We start from the raw sequence: 12,086 nt of genomic DNA on the forward strand, positions 1-12,086 counted from the left end.
GGGTCAGGTCCAGGGCCACAGTGTGTGAGCAGTGTGGCCCTGCAGGGTTCACAGGAAATCTTGAGGCACAGAAGTAAATTTCTTGGCTAAAGTTTGGGAGAAGGAGGCAGAGAGGAAGACAGGGAGTAAACATTTATCCACTATGTCCCATGTACTTTACACACCTTTTTACCTCCTTCAAGCCCATGGCATCCTTGCTTGGAGGAAACTATGAATCCCCTCATTATCCATGAGTGAAGTGAGACAGTGAGGCTGCGGCTTGACCAAAATGATGAGGTAGGAAGTGCACAGCCTCTCTGGACCAGATTGTGCCTCCTTATAAGAGATGATCATAAAATCCAGAGGCTGTCCAGTGTTGATTACAAAACCTAACCCTGACTCCATCACCATTTACTCAAAACACCTTAATGACAGGGAAGAGTGAGGTAGGAAATTCAGAATTAAGACAGGGTATGAGCAAGAGTGGCAACTACGCTAAATTCGAGGGTGAGAACTGGTTTCTATTCATGCTCTGCCTGTACTAGGTCTGCAGTCTAGGATTTGTCTCCTTACCTCTTTAAGCTTCAGTTTGCTTATCTGTAAAAATGGGCAGGAGTGTTGTAATCACTTCTCATGGGGTTGCTGTGAGAATTAGGTGACATAAAGCCTATTAATTAAACTGTATTTGCTAGCACGTGGCCTTAGAAGACTTACCTAAATCCTTGGTGTCTCATTGCCAATCTCTGTAAAGTATATACGGCAATAGTTCCTGCTTCACAGGGTTGTTTAAGGATTAAAGGAAATAATGTGTGTAGAACGTTTGGAACAGTGCCTGCCCCCTAGTAACAATTATTGATAGCTATGATTATTGTTACCAAAGTTAGTCCAGGGTTTAATACATAGTAGGTGCTCAATAAATATCCCAATTTGGAAAAGAAGAAAAGAGAAATTGGAGCAAGGATGAGGATAGTTGGAAATGAGAGAGGAGGACTTGGATGTCTGCACTCAGAGCAAGGAGGCAAGATCAGAGGCCCAAAAGGAAAAGTCCCCTGCCTCTCCTCCATGCCACCCCACCTGGTCCCCCCAACCCTGGATTCCAACTTCCACCCTTAGATTTGTTTGATTCTCTGATGCCTCTGGGAGGCACCTCATTGACATTCCTAGCAGGGAGTAAGGCTTTTTCGGAAGCTCAATGATTTTGACAAAGTTATGGAACAAAATCCTCTGGCAGTAATTTGCCAACTGCCTTTAGTTCTGACAAGCACTCTTGAAGGAGGATGGCATGCCAAGGGATTTTAAGGGAACAAGGCAGTGGTGCAGCCAACCATAAAAATGAGAAACCCACAGTGAAACCCGGTCCCTACTAAAAATACAAAAAATGAGCTGGGTGTGATGGCACACGCCCGCAGTCCCAGCTACTTGGGAGGCTGAGGCAGGACAATTGCTTGAGCCTGGGAAGCGGAGGTTGCAGTGAGCTAAGATTACGCCACTACACTCCAGCCTGGCGACAGAGTGAGACTCCGACTCAAACAAACAAACAAAAAAAAGATAATCCATCCTAATCACTCTCCCCCTCTACAATTATCTCTCTTGCCTAGAGATCACCGATTCAGACTTCCCGGGCACCTGGAAGAAATCTTTGAAACGGCACACGTAGGTTAGTATCGAGGTCTCATCATTGAATCACTGTGTGGGCAGTTTCACCTTCTCAATCTCCATTTCCTTAACTGCAAAATGGGAATAAAAACGCTTATGAGGCTTAAGTAAGACAGTGGAAGGAAAAGTGATTGGTCCAGTCTCACAACCTGTTAGTTGTGAACCTGAATCCTGCTCAGAGAAAAGAAGAAACTTTGGAGCCCATCTGCTCACACCTCCGCAGCTCAAGCGTTCTTATTTATGTGCAAAATTTTGTGTGCATATGTGAACATTTTTCCAGAGGAGAGGCTGATAGCTTTTCTTGGATGCGCCAAAAAATTCAAGGCCCCCAAAATGTCCTAAGGAACGTTGCCTGCAAGTGGTATGGGGCCTCTTGCTTGGTTCCATGGAAAACCTCCCAATGAGCACCACAACCTCTTGACTGCACCCTGAATGGAAACCATACACTTGGGATGTGCAGTTTCATCTGTAGTCATCTGTGTGCTATTTTACCCCTCTGTGCCTCAGTGTCCTCATCTGTGAAACAAGAGAGACAAGAGACAGGAGACATAAGCAAAGAGCTCACCATGATGCATGGTGAGTCTCATTGCAAGGTTTCCCCTCTTAGCTCACCACACTCACCCTTCTTGGCTGGAATCTGGGGAGAGAAAAGATGGAAGGCAGTGGAAGCAGGAAAGTAACAATTTTTACTTATCTGGTCTCAATCTGGCCTTGAGTTCCTTTATGATTTTCCTATGGTAGCAGTTATGGGTTCTTTGAAGGCCTCTGTTGCTGGTGATCTCTCTCTGTCATTCCTTTGATGCAGCGAATGCATTTTTTCCCTGCTAATCATCATGTCTCATTCCTCATTCCCAGTTAGCGGGCCACCTCCAGCTGCCTTTGAGCTCACTTTGCCCTTCCTAGGGACTCTCTATAACAGAATCAAGGGCAACCCCACACCTGCCTACTTACCCACACCTGGTCCACTGAAGACATACATCTTTGGCCTGCTCAGGAGGAGCACAGACCTCCTTCCACTGCCCCCTGGGCACTTCAGCCTGCCTGTGTGTGATATCCATTCAGGATGCAGCCAAGAAGCTGTGGTGCTCTTTGCAAGGTTATCCATGGAATCCTTTACATTACTCAGGCAGGACCCAGACCCTAGTCAACTCTCTAATGCATTCTACTTTTGACAGAGAGAAGGGTTAACAGAGGCAGAATTGGTGTTGGCCTCCCCCTTTGCAAGTCCCGCAGAATGGTTTCACACCTTGCTTTGGAATATGACATCTCTTGTCTTGAAGCCTTGATAGAATATAAGATCAGAATATGTCCGTTTTAAAAGAAAATACACAAACAAAATGCCATGAGCATTTACTGCTGGGAGATGGAGAAAGGGAAATGGAGATGGAATCAGGGATGGCATCCTAGAGAAAGTTACAATGGAGATGGACTCTGAAGGATAAATACGAACTTACCAAATATGAATGGCCATTTCCAATGGCACAAACCACGTGTGCAAAGACTCAGGGGCCCGAGGAATTACATGTATATTTGGCATTCAGGAAATACACACAGCAGACCATGGTAGAGTAAGGATGGGACTTGGGCCAACATAACTTTATTCAAATCCTGACTCTATCCACTCACTTGGATGACATTGGGCAAGTAAGTCAACCTGGGCCCCTCACCTGGGCTGCCCATTTCTGAAGCCAACGATTATCCAGCTTTAGGTCATAAAAATCCCCTGGAAGCTCCTTAGAAATGCAGATCCTCGAGCCTCACTGGCAGAAACTCTGACGCAGTAGGTCTGGATTGGAACCCAGGATTATTCTGATGCAGGAGGTCTGCAGATCATACTTTGCAGACCTCAAGTGTCCCGTCTCTAAGACAAGGTCTGGCATATAGCTGGTGTTTAGTAAGCGTTTTGAGCAATGAATGCAGGAATCAAATGAATCCATTTCAATGCAGCTTGTCCTGGAGAATACTCCCAGAAGTAACATACGGCTGCCTAAAATATCTCTACACATGTCATACCACAGAAGTGGCGTCCCCCTCACAGAGGGGTCTTCACAGAGGTAAAGGGCTCAGGTGCATCCGCCCAATCTGGGATCATTAGTCAGATCTGGTGACAATGGTGAAGGCGGGAAGCCTCCCAAAGGACAAATACTATGGTTATTTTAAGCCTCTCTGTGTCATCATTGTGGTGATGAGTTGGAGTCAGGGAAAGCTAAAGAAAACCACTTGTGATTCTTCGCAAAAAGCAACATGTTATGAGGATCTTAGACCAAGCAGAGGAAAGAACACAGGGCTGTGGAGTCAAATACCACTTGGGCTTTAGTCCTGGCAAGTCGTTTCACCTCTTAAGCCTCAGTTTCCTCATCTGTAAAGTAGAACTAACGTTACCTGCTGCAGGGGATTGCTGTGTGGAGTCAGTGAGTGGCAGGGATCACTGTTCAGGGACATGAGGAAGGTAGGAAGTAGATGGTAAAGGCCATTCTTGGACTCGAAATAAATAGAGACCACCCAAATGAGAACAATAGACGCTACTTATCCTGTGTTTGCTGTAGCCAGGGAGTCAGGCACCATTATTTGAGTTCAGCAGATTCGCAAAGGCAGGCAGAAGAGTGGAAAGTTTTGTAATGCGAAAAGGGGAAGGTTTCAGCACTCTCTGATTGGAGACTGTTGGCAAAGAGAAGCTGGAGGAATCTAACTAGAAGCAGGATGTTTTGTGTTATTGGTTTGGGGACAGCACTCGGCTTTCTCTAGTTGGTCCGGAATTGGAAACTAGGTCAAAAAAACAAGGAAGTTGGAAGTCACTGATCATGTCTTACCATCCTGGGCTAAGTGCTGCAGAGGTTGTGGTTTGGCTTCCTAGACTGGTTGCTGCAGGGGTCGTGGGTCAGAATTCTATTATCATATATGGTTTTATCTTTATCTGTTCGTATATTCAGGCTCTCACTGAGCATTTACCATGCATTACTTCAACAGAAATTTATTGAGGGCCTTCTCTGTGTTCTAAGGACACAGCTATGAGCAGAACAGAGCAGATTTCCTGCCCCCCCTGAAACTGCCCACATTTCACCCATCACTGGGCTTAGTGGCATCCCTCCATGGCCCTGGGAACCCACTCTCTTTCTGTGTCCATGTGCAACTTAGTTCTTCATGGCTATGGTTGCTGCTACAGTGGAGGCTCTGTTTATTCAAATTTCATATTTCTTGGGATTTCAATTATTCTTCTGGTGGTCCAGAAGCCCCATGTTAGGCCCAGGGCCAAGAGTCAGTCAAGAGCAGAGTCTTTCCTCCCCACCTAACATCAACCCCTCCCTGGATGGGATTCCCACTGCCCAGCCTGTTGTGTGGTATAGGCCCCTACCATTCTGTTGTCCTCACAACCACTTGCCTTCCCTCCCACTGATGCTGGTGCCCTGGGCAAGGAATGTCAATGTGGCTATAGCCATGAGAAGTTGGTTCCTGCAGGTCCCCGGAGCCTCTCTCTACTTCTATGAGTTCTGCTTCTTTAGATTCCACATATAAGTGAGACTGTGCAGTATTTCTCTTTCTGCATCCAGTTTATTTCACTTAGCACAATGTCCTCCAGGTTCATCCATGTTATTGCAAATAAACGAACTTTCCTCTTTTTTAGGTGAAATACTATTTCATTGTGTATATATACTACACTTTCTTTATCCTTTCATCTGATAATGGACTGTTTTTCCTTAATGAAACACTGACCCATGCATCCACAAAAGCATCCCCTTCCATTACTCTCCAGGTTGGCAAGAATCATCTTAAGTTAAACAGCATGGCCTTTAAGATCTAAAGCTTTAGGGCCAGGCAGGGTGGCTCACACCTGTAATCCCAGCACTTTGAGAGGCCGAGGAGGGCAGATCACGATATCAGGAGCTTGAGACCAGCCTGGCCAATATAGTGAAATCCCATCTCTACTAAAAATACAAAAATTAGTAAGGCGTGGTGGCACGTGCCTGTAGTCCCAGCTACTCAGGAGGCTGAGGCAGAAGAATCGCTTGAACCCGGGAGGCAGAGCTTGCAGTGAGTCAAGATTGTGCCACTGCACTCCAGCCTGGGCAACAGAGTGAGACTCTGTTTCAAAAAAGAAAAAAAAAATCTAAAGCTTTCATCTTTTCTGCTTTCAAATTTCTCCAAATAGCTCCAGAAATTGCACCAACAGGATCCAGGAAATAAAGCTTTAGGTGTATCTTACTTAGAGAAAGGACTCACACACCTCTGTTTCCAGAGGTGACACACTTCTTCCCGAGCAGTTCTCCACTTGAGTTGACTAGAGGAATGGGCAAGGTGAATACCCAGAATCAGACAAACTTCATGTGGGGGCCTGCACTGTCACATCCCTGAGAGTGACCTTGAAAATATTAACCTTAACGAGGCTTAAAACCCTCATCTGTAATGGAGATCATTATAGTATATATTATCCAGGGTCGATGCAGTATCCAGGTTAAATAATATAAGGCATGTGCCTTATTCTATTTTCTGTTGCTTATAACAGAATATCGGAAATTAGGTAATTTGTTTTAAAAAGGAATTTATTTCTTACAATTATGAAGACCAAGAAGCCCAGGGTTGACGACCTGTATCTGGTGAGGACCTTTTGGGGCTAGTTCTTCTCTGCAGAGTTCTGAGATGGTGCAGGACATCATATTGCAAGGGGGCTGAGTGTGCTACCTCAGGTCTCTCTTCCTCTTCTTACAGAGCCCTCAGTCTTGTTCTTCATATAACTCATTCATCCATTAATAGGCTAATCCATCCGTGAGGGCAGGGCCCTCATGACACAGTCACCTCTTAAAGGCCCCACGTCTCAATATTGTCACATTAGAAATTACATTTCAACATGAATTTTGGAGGAGACAAATATTCAAACCGTAGCAACACATACAACTCCTAGCACATCTTGTGGATTTTTTTACAAATGTTGTATTAAATCGAGGGAGAAAAAAAAAAACCTCTTTGAATAATGTTTGCCCTGCAATAGATGCTAAACTAACCTTTCAAGCAATGTTATCTGAGAGGCTTGATAACTTACAGAGATGTTCATTTTTGTTGCTATATTTCTCCTCCAGGAACTGCCTTTTGGGCCTTGTTTTCTAGAATAAGAGCTCATTAATAGGTAATACGGGAGGATGAGAAAGAGGGCAATGCCTCTGAAGACACTGTAGGTGATGAGGAGGGGTCCTTTGTAGACTGAGCAGATCAAGATGGGCAGTATAGGATGCTGGCAGCACCCCAGGAGGGGGCAGAACCTCCAAGAGCAACGGTATCCTGGATTGATAGGTAAGCCAACAATGACTCAGGTTAAATTTCCTACCAACCTTGTAAATGGAGGTTTTTTTTTTTTTTTTGACTTCAGCTTTTTATTTTTTTTTAATTTTTTTATTTTTTTAATTATACTTTAAGTTTTAGGGTACATGTGCACAACGTGCAGGTTTGTTACATGTGTCATGTTGGTGTGCTGCACCCATTAACTCGTCATTTAACATTAGGTATATCTCCTAATGCCATCCCTCCTTACAAGAAAAAAACAACCCCATCAACAAGTGGGCGAGGGATATGAACAGACACTTCTCAAAAGAAGACATTTATGCAGCCAAAAGACACATGAAAAAATGCTCATCATCACTGGCCATCAGCGAATGGAGGTTTTAAGACAGACTGCATTTAGCTTAAAGATAATTCAAAATGTGACTTTTTTATTGCTGACTTTGTGGAATAGGGTGACGATGGTGGTGGCGGTGGTGGTAACACAGGCAACAAAAAGCTATTCTGTGCCACTTTCAGGAAAGCTACAAAAGATGTTAAAATGAGTCAGAAAAGCTTGGTCCTAGGAGAGGGTAGGAGGACAGCCCATGTAATAAAAGGAAGAAAGAAGGGTAGCATAAATTAAGAAATTGCATCTCCAGAACTTTGCCTGTGATAGTGTCCTGCTGACTGGAATACTTGGGTCAGAGATTTTTTTTATGAATAAGCAAAATAATACAAACACTTACATTAGCCAAAGGTGATTTATCATACGGCAGGAACTGCCCTGGACACATCCACCCCCTCCTGTGTGGGGTTTTTCTCGGGACCACGAGATCTCTCGTTTTGCTTTCCTCTTCACTTTCATTCTATAGCTTTCTCTGCTAACCTGCAGTCTCTGTTTACCCCTCAGTGTTGAAGGTCCCAAAGAGCTTCCTCTCCCTAGAGGCCTCAGCCCCAAGTCCACATGACCTTGAGGGTCCCTCACTAGCTCCCCTCTGTCCCAAAAGCCCAATTTCAAATTCCCAGGAAAGTGAATCTGATTGGCTAGATTCAGCCAATGGAGTGCGTCTCCTGGGTCAGCTGTCCACCTTGGTCCAATCAGCTATGGCCAGAGAGAGCCAGGGCCCTGCACTGTGAAATGTGGCTAGAAAGGACCACTGTATAGAGGAAGCAGCCTTCAGCTGTGCTGATCAGGCACCTGCCCCTCCTACCTTTCACCCGGTGAGCACCCACACAACTTTTAAGCCTCCTCAGGACCAGTTGGGGAATCAGCTCCTCCCTCCTGAGGGCTCCTTGTGATAGACAGAACTCTATTACAACTGCACACCTCATTGCAATTTTTTATTTGCATGACTATTTGGTTTTGTTTTTTGTTTGTTTGTTTTTGTTTTTTTTGTTTTTGTTTTTGTTTTTGAGACAGAGTCTCACTCTGTCTCCCAGGCTGGAGTGCAGTGGCACAATGTCAGCTCACTGCAACCTCCGCCTCTCGGGTTCAAGCAATTCTCCTGCCTCAGCCTCCCGAGTAGCTAGGATTACAGGCGCCTGCCACCACGCCTGGCTAATTTTTGTATTTTTGGTAGAGACGGGGTTTCACCGCGTTGGCCTGGCTGATCTCGAACTCCTGACCTCAGGTGATTCGCCCACCTCGGTCTCCCAAAGTGCTGGGATTACAGGCGTGCGCCACCGTGCCCAGCCTACATGAGTATTTTTCGTGTATCTGAAGAGCTGCACTAATCCCTAGCATCTAGCCCAGGGCAAAGAAAAGCTGACTGGATGACTGAAGAAATGAATTGCCAGTCAGTGTTACATTCTTAGATTATATTTTAGCCCTCTACTATCAGAGGCCTTTGAGGTACATATCACTATTGCCCAGAAAGATGGAATGATTTATTTATGCCACACGGCCCATTAGAGATGGAATAAGTGTTTGAACCCAGGTTTCATGACTCCAGATCTCTTAACACAACCATTAAGACCCGTCTTATTCTCTGGTGTAGATGTTTTCACAACCTCTTGGTTTTATAATCTCTAAGAGATTTATTTGAATAACACTATTTGCCTTTTTTGAGGGGTTGTGGGAGAAATAATTAGTGCTTATCCACTGTCTGAAAGTGGCAGGTTATAAAATGTGGCAATCTAGTTCAGTCTTCATTTTTAGATCTATTATAGAACATGAAACTCTACTCTGCAATCAGAGTAGAAAGGCTTTTCTTTGTCTATTTACTTAAAAGTTTATTTGAGCCCTTGTTAAATTCCTTTTTCTAAGAAGAATTTGCTAAGTGACGGCTCTGTGCGCTCCCCAGTGCTATAAGCTAGTGATACAAAGATGAATACAAAAGACAGATCAGATTAGAGCCTGTTAGAACCTGAACTTTGGCTTCATGGAATGTATCACAATTTTAAATAATTAACTATTTATGTGATTATCCCATTAATGACTACCTCACCCATCAGGATGGACAACCTGTGGAATGGAACCTGTCTATCTTTTGTTCACCACTATCCCAGTGCCTGGAACAGTTCACCCTCCAGGAGCTCAGAGTTTGATGACAGAGACACATCCATACAGACCACTATAACACAGGGAGACCCCTGCTCCACCAGAGGGGTGGGGTGCACAAGGGTTGTGGGTCCTCAGAGAAGGAGCCAACCCATTTCCCTGGAGGAGAAAAGTAACATGGGAAGGTTGCCCAGAGGAGGCAGATTATTGAATATGACCTTAAAGGAGGAAGGGAAACTTTGGTTTTTCTTTTTTTTTTAGACAGCCATGCTCTGGTGTAACTCCCCATCACTCCTACCTCCTGGCTACTTCATCCCAAGGCCTGACAGCTGGGGTCCCAGGGAGGCCTGATTCATGAACTAGGGGATGCTTGTCTTTTGTCCTTTATTTTATCTGGAATAAGGGGTCTTGGACACTAGGGACTCTTGCCTACAAGGATGCTCATACTGTTTATATTCATTTTGAATATTTTAGATAATCAATTTGCTACTGCCTCCTGTGTTCCTAAGAAACTCTGAACATCCTGTCTTTGCACATATGACATATTGTAGATTCCTGAGAAGACCTCCTTTCCTCCACCAGACTGGGAGTCCCCCAAGGGCAGAGTTCATGAATCAGCCCCTCTCGGTGACCCCAGATGCCAGGTCTTGAAACGAAGTAGCCACTCTGTAAATATTAAAGTATATTGAGAAAGAAAGGAAACAGAGAAATTCTCCCACTGGGGTGTCTTGTTTTTAAGATAACTTATATTCCGACTACCAGGGTCCCTGAAAGACAGTGTTTGTCTCCCAGAACAGTAATAGCCACATTAACTCATGAGGATTATAATTCAGAGCAACTTTTCATAAAAGGAGATATTTACTTTGATATTAAGGTTCCAGCAAAACAAAGTAGGACAAATTAATGCATGTATGTGGAGTCATATTTGTCTTAATAAGCATGGCCCTTTCTCAGGTTGAAAGATTGCAGCTAAATGTCTTACTCTGGATGTCTTCAGTGTGTTTTATCACCATTTAAATCCGAGATAAATGCTTTGAATTCTGAAAGCATGCTTCAGAAATCTCAACAGTTTTAACTGAGATGATTAAAATTCAATTGCAAATCATTATCCCTTCTATTACATTTTGCTCATTATTCAAAACGTGGACAATAGAAATCTAACCAGATTTGAGATTTTTCCTGTCTCATTGCCTGTATTCATTCATTCACTCACTCATTTATCCATTCTTCCTATCAAATGTTTCCTACGTGACAGACTTTTGTAAAGCAAAATCTTCCCCTCATATTCTACTGTTTCTAAATTTTCAGCAAATTTTCAGACAGCATTGCCAGAGAACAGCTGACATTTGGAAGGTTACTTTGATAGACTAGTCACTATCACTGCTTCTGCAGACATTTTTCTCCACCCAAGGCCATTTAAAATGCCTGATTCCTGACTTTCAGGCTTTGGAGTCAATAGCTATGAAATCTGATGAAGCAATACTGAACATTTAACAGTTTGTAACTCACTTCACCAGCTTGCTGCCCAGATACATTTCTATGATTGTTTCAGTTAATTTTTCAAATCCCCTAGTTCCTCTGTTAATGCATAGTCCACTGTCTCTGTCTTAGATCTCCCTGCCACTCCCACATTGAAAATCCTATGGACATATTAGGACATATTCTCCTCCTCCTTCTGCTCTTTTGAAAGGCCAGATAGAACAATACATAAATAAAGCCAGAAACCGAGAGAACTGGAGAGTCTGACTAATCCAGTCATGGCTACCACTGTAACACTGGTTACTTCCACCCATCTCTACTAAGCTCTAGTCCTGGACAGCCTTGCTACACAGTGTGGCCCACACACCAGCAGCATCAGCATTTCCGGACAGTTGTTGGCAAGGCAGAATCTCAGCTCCATCTCAGACCAGCTGAATAAGGACCTACATTGTAATGTGATCCCCAGGTAAGTCACAGGCACATTACAGCCTGAGTGGTGCTGATCTAAGATCCTTGTGTCCACTAGTGCATCATGACCTAGTGGCCCCGGATCCCTGACAGTGTCACAGTGGTGCCCACTTCGATGTTTGACACAATTGCAGCTCCCTTCATGCTTGCTCACAAGCCCAGCTGTTTCTACTGGGCCAGGGCAACTGAGGCTGGATGGGGCTTTCCAACAATAGCTGTGCACTGTGCTAGAAGCAGCCCAGCCTTCAGACCCCTCCCCACCACCCCCATTTTTGAGACAGGGTCTCAATCTGCTGCCCAGCTTGGAGTGCAGTGACATGATCATGGCTCACTGCAGCCACAACTTCTCACCCTCAAGCAGTCCTCCCACATCAGCCTCCCGAGAATCTGGGACTACGGGCATGCACTGCTACACCCAGCTAATTTTTATACTTTTTGTAGAGATGGGGTCTCTCTATGTTGCCCAGACTTGTCTCAAACTCCTGGACTCAAGTGATCCTCCCACCTCAGCCTCCCAAAGTGCTGGGATTACAAGTGTGAGCCACCACACCCAGCCCCTAAGACCCTTTATGTTGGACTTGGGTCACTCATCCACCTAGAAATACCCTTCCTTCCTGGTGAGTTGCACTCTTGGCTCCTGATGTCCATTCCTGCCAGGGATTCCCAATAGCATTAAGCCTCAAAAACAAAGCAGATTTCCAGTCTTCTCCTTCTGGGAGATCCTTTGGCCCATGTGCATATTTACTGCTTCTTT

Source organism: Pongo pygmaeus, chromosome 4, assembly GCF_028885625.2.
Source record: "Pongo pygmaeus isolate AG05252 chromosome 4, NHGRI_mPonPyg2-v2.0_pri, whole genome shotgun sequence".
In the NCBI taxonomy this organism is placed as follows: domain Eukaryota; kingdom Metazoa; phylum Chordata; class Mammalia; order Primates; family Hominidae; genus Pongo; species Pongo pygmaeus.